Consider the following 6,000-nt stretch of genomic DNA (forward strand, 5'->3'; position numbering starts at 1 on the left):
GACATTGTTACATAAGATATGATATTTATTTAGTCTGTTTCCAAGCTGTGGATTTGTGATATATAGAAATCTACAGCAACTAAACTGAAGTAGGTTCTAAAATTGGATTTGATTTGTCTCCTTGTCAGTTTAGAAACAATATTATGCATATAAGTGACAAAGTTTGAGGGAAAGGCAACAACATGCCACTATGCTAGCTTTCACAAAACCTAATTTTCCATGCAATCTCTAGTGCATTAAAAAATGAAAAGTAACATCAGTGTTGAAGGGTGTTTCCAGATGGCCTTTTATTAGCTTCTGAGAAGGCTGCTTTTATTCTCCATGAACTGTACACGTTGCTCAACAATTCTCACCTTTATATACAATAAGCCATCACTCTTGTACAAAATACTAAATGCCAGTTGGAGGGCTGGTCCCTGAAATATTTTTTGAAAGGCCATGTGCAAGGCAGAGTTCGCATGATCCCAAATCTGGATTTGCTTTATTTATTTGAAGGTCAGATAATGTTGGTTTGCAACCTTGGGAACTTGGTGGGTGAAATCTGAAATTGGCTCTTATACACAGAGGGCAAAGAGAAAATGCAGAAAGAGGTAGATCACTTCAGATTGGTAGGTGGCAGTTTTAATAAGGTAAGGAACTTACATATGAGACTTGTCTTGGAAGAATGCAAGATAAGTAGATCTTCACACGCATCTATCAGAGTCTTCCAAATTTATAGAGGCCTTGATTAAGGAGGAGAGTGACAAAGTTGGCTTAAACTCAACATTCAGAAAACTAAGATCATGGCATCCGGTCCCATCACTTCATGGGAAATAGATGGGGAGAAGTGGAAACAGTATCAGATTTTATTTTGGGGGCTCCAAAATCACTGCAGATGGTGATTGCAGCCATGAAATTAAAAGACGCTTACTCCTTGGAAGGAAAGTTATGACCAACCTAGATAGCATATTTAAAAGCAGAGACATTACTTTGCCAACAAAGTTCCGTCTAGTCAAGGCTATGGTTTTTCCTGTGGTCATGTATGGATGTGAGAACTGGACTGTGAAGAAGGCTGAGCACCGAAGAATTGATGCTTTTGAACTGTGGTGTTGGAGAAGACTCTTGAGAGTCCCTTGGACTGCAAGGAGATCCAACCAGTCCATCCTAAAGGAGACCAGTCCTGGGTGTTCATTGGAAGGACTGATGTTGAAGCTGAAACTCCAATACTTTGGCCACCTTATGTGAAGAGCTAACTCATTGGAAAAGACCCTGATGCTAGGAAAGACTGAGGGCAGGAGGAGAAGGGGATGAAAGAGGGTGAGCCGGTTGGATGGCATCACTGACTTGATGGACATGGGTTTGGGTAAACTCTGGGAGTTGGTGATGGACAGGGAGGCCTGGCGTGCTGCGGTTCATGGGGTCACAAAGAGTCAGACACGACTGAGCGACTGAACTGAACTGAACTGAACTGAAGACCTGAATGGAGATCAGCTCTGTGGTTCCTGGGCAATATTTAACTCTCTGATTGCAAGAAATGCATGGAAATAAAATTTCCGGTTTTCTGCCTGGATCTCTGATGGTTATCCTGCCACTCCAAGGAGAAATGTCAAAAATGAGAGTCAGTAATTTAAGGGTGGCACAGTGGAAAGCTGTATGGAACACAGGTCTCTTATTATATTGACGAGTGACCACACTGACCCTGGAACTGCCTGGCCTCCAGGACTTTCATTATGGGGAAGAATAACTGTTCTGACCTATTAAACCCATTTTAGCTGCATATTCTGTTTCTTGCACCAAACACATTTCACCCAAGATATATTTCTCTTGTATCTTTGATAGTGCCAAGACCAAGTTTAGGTTCTTTTTCAAAAACTTTTTTATTGAGGTATAATTGATATATAATGTTATATAAATTCCAAGTGTATAACATTGTGATTCACAATTTTTGAAGGTTATATTCCATTTATAGTTATTATAAAATATTGGTGATAATTCTTGTACTGTACAATGTATCCTTGGTGGCTTATTTTTTTTTAATATTTATATTTTTGGCTGCAACGGGTCTTAGTGTAGCACCTGGGATATAGTTTCTGCCCTAGGGATTAAATCCACACCCCTGTCTCAGCCACTGAACCACCAGGGAAGTCTCCTTGGTGGCTTATTTTATACACAATAATTGTACCTCTGAATTCTCTATCCTGTATTGCCCCTCCTGCTCCCCACTGGTAACCACTAGTTTGTTCTCTATATCTGTGAAAGTTTAGGTTCTTAAATACTTCCTGTTTGATTATAATTATATTTCTCTTTATCGCATGTTTTTGCATAATGGGTACTTGTGTTCCCAGGCTCCTTGCAAAGGCAAAGAAATTGCACCCCAGGAAAACAAAGATTGTTCAGATTATACAACCCTGTCATTAGCAGGACTCCACAGGCCAGAGGCCTGAAATAAACTAGACTTAAATTGAAAGCAGACATGCCGTAGGCAAGATACAAAGATTCAGTGGAAATGGAAACCATGATCGAGGACAGCACTTCCAACTGTGACTCTGAAGACTGGAAACACAAAGCTTCACAGCTTCTTGCTTAAACAGCCCCACACTTGCTTCATTATGGTGATGCCTGTTTCTTCTCCACTTCTCCCTTCTCCTCTTTCTCACTCCTGGGATGAAATGTTTGTCATTAAATGGGCTCTATCACAATTTAAATTCAGAAAGACTGGCCATAAATTTGCTCAGGAAAGCTCAAAAATCGTGTACACGCTTTCTAAGGGAGTGACCCTTAGAAAATCCCAAGGCAATCATGGAATATCTGTGCTACCTAAAATAATCCATCCAAAATTGTTTGTCAGGCTATGACCATAATATAAATGGCATCAGATGCATTTTACCAGTTGGATAGTTTTCACTGTTAAAGCTTTGCTTTCTAATTCTATCCTAGCCAGCTATTAACTCTCAGCATGAAGAGAAAATACTGCTGGTATGACTGACAAATGCCCTTATCAAGTGATTGTATTGGGCTGGTTGTGTTGCTGGCAAGAAAGCTGGCTGGCCATTAGTGGCTACAATAGTGTTATTACCCATGAAATTGCTTGGTAGTGGAGTGATGTCCATAAGGACTGACCAATGCAAGGTTCTGTTTCCCACCACAGCTGAAGACCTTTGGAGCCTCCTTTTAGATGTTAGGACATAGCCCCCTTACATTGAGAGCTCCCTGGAGTGACAGATGGAATTTCAGTCATCCAAGGGCCCAGCCTTCCTTCTCTCATAACTGATATTGCTGCCAAATTCGTCTGGTGTGGAGACTCATAATGATCAAAGCCAGCTGTGCTGTTCAATTAGGCAGAAAGGGGACAGAGATGAGAACAGAAAGGCACAAAACCAGGGAACACAGATGAGAGTGAGAAAATTCAAATCAGTGATGGAAACCCTGTCTGGAAAAAAACTCCCTGAGTCTAAAAATGTCTACAGCAGAGAAGTCTCCAGTGCCCACAGCTAGGTGATGAACGAGCTCTTGAGAATGCCTGTGCATGGTGAACTTGGATTTGGATAGTGGCAAGACTGATACTAAGGACATTGAGGATTATTGGTAGTGGGTCTCTAGCAGCGTTAGCCTCTCAGGCACCTCTGGTCGTCTCAGTTCATCTGCATCATGTGAAGAGACAACAGGTTGATTGCTATCTCGACGATTAAGTGTCTCCAAGGGAAGAGGTGCAATATCAAAAATGGCCAGAAGAGGTCAGCATTCAGGAAGCTATAGGAGGATCTGGCTATTTGGAGAAGCCAGAAGCTATTTGGAGAAGCCAGAGGCAATTCAAAAGTGATGGGAATCTCCGACCCTGAAAGGAAAGGTTTGGCTTTCTCAGGAACTTGAGCACACAATAGGTTTTTGGTGAGTATCGCACGATGACACTGCATGGCTCCAGTAGTTTCAAGGCCCAAGACTGGAGCTATTTATTGTCTTTATAATTGCCTACCTCCTGCTACTCCTATTTCTTCTCAAAATGTATACTGTTTTCCCTTCTTATCTTTCTGCTATTAATGTTTAGCACTTTATATCTGTCTAATACATAACACATATATAAAGAGACACATGCATGTCTATATATCGCACAGTTGGATTTGTTTCTGACAGTGTTTATTCTGAAATTTTCAACTAATATTGTCATGTCATTAAATACTTTTGAAAACATAGCTGTTGATGACTGCTTCCTATTCCATTGACTGCATGTAAGTAATTCATGTAACTATTTCTTTAACTGTTGAGTTTTTATGTTGTTTAGTGTGGGTTCTACTTGACCTCAGTGCCATTCTCCTTAGGGAGAGGCAAGCTGACACACTTCCTGTGCTTTGAGGACAGGAAATCAAGGAAACAGCTTATTATAGTAGAACTTGCTCAGGGTCCATGCTCAGCAGATCTAGATTTCCATCTGAGGTCTATCCTCTCTTAGACAATCATTTAACCTCTTTTAACTCAGATGGTAAAGAATCTGCCTGCAATGCAGGACGCCCAGGTTTGACCCCTGGGTCAGGAAGATTCCATGGAGAAGGGAAAGGCTGCCCACTCCAGTATTCTTGCCTGGAGAATTCCATGGACAGAGGAGCCTGGTGGGCTACAGTTTATGAGGTTGCAAAGAATCAGACGTGGCTGAGTGACTAACACTTTTATCACATATAAAAATAGGATTAACAATATGTGTCTTCTAAGGTTATTATTAAGTTATATGGTTAAATTATGAAGATGAATTAAACATTGGGAGAGCAGTAGCACTTAGAAATGGTTAAAAATATGTATTTATTTTAGGAATTATAAAGATTTTTCCTTTCTTAAGCAAAAATCATTAGGAGAGGAGGAAAAGTAAACAGCAATAATACCAGTACCAGTCAGGATTCTTGGTTACCAAAAAATAGACACCAATTCTGCCTACATGGGATTGACTGAGAGGGTAATACAGATCACTGGATTTCAGGGAGGACTGAAGAAATAGACTAAGAAAGTGGACCAAAATTTGAAACTATGTCAAAACCAAAATTTCATCCTGCACATAGGAGCATTCTTTGTTCTGCTGTCACTGGACTGACCTCTAGGATGTCAATAACCTCAGATATGCAGATGACACCACCCTTATGGCAGAAAGTGAAGAAGAACTAAAGAGCCTTTTGATAAAAGTGAAAGAGGAGAGTGAAAAAGCTGGCTTAAGACTCAACATTCCAAAATCTAAGATCTGGTCCCATCACTTAATGGCAAATAGGAGAAAAAGTGGAAGCAGTGACAGATTTTATTTTCTTGGGCTCCAAAATCTTTGGGATTGGTGACTACAGACATGAGATTAAAAGATACTTGCTCCTTGGAAGGAAAGCTATGATAAACCTGGACAACACATTAAAAAACAAAGACATAGATTTGCTGACAATATCTGCATAGACAAAGCTATGGTCATTCCCATAGTTATATGTGGATGTGAGAGTTGAACCATAAAGAAAGCTGAGTGCTGAAGAATTGATGCTTTCAAATTGTGGTGCTGGAGAGTTCCTTGGACTGCAAGGAGGTCAAACCAGTCAGTCCTAAAGGAAATCAACCCTGAGTATTCACTGAAAGGACTGTTGCTGAAGCTGAAGCTCCAATACTTTGGCCACATGATGGGAAGAGCTGACTCATTGGAAAAGACCCTGATGCTGGGAAAGATAGAAGAGAAAAGGAGAAGGGGTGGCAGAGGATGAGATGGTTAGATGGTTAGATGCCCAACTCAATGGGCATGAGTTTGAGCAAACTCTGAGAGATGGTAGAGAACAGAGGAGCCCAGTGAGCTGCAGTCCATGGGGTTGCAAAGAGTTAAACCCTGCTTAGCTGCTGAACAACAACATATGCAATATCATGTTATTTGAAAAGGGGACAGTTTTGCTTGTTTTTTTTCCAATCTTGTTCCCCTTTATTTAATTTTTCTTGCCTACTTACCATGGCTACAATCTCAGTATGATGTTGAATAGAAGTGGCCAGAGTGCACATCTTCATCTTATTTCTGAT

The sequence above is a fragment of the Bos mutus genome, chromosome 23 (assembly GCF_027580195.1).
Source record: "Bos mutus isolate GX-2022 chromosome 23, NWIPB_WYAK_1.1, whole genome shotgun sequence".
NCBI classification, from domain to species: domain Eukaryota; kingdom Metazoa; phylum Chordata; class Mammalia; order Artiodactyla; family Bovidae; genus Bos; species Bos mutus.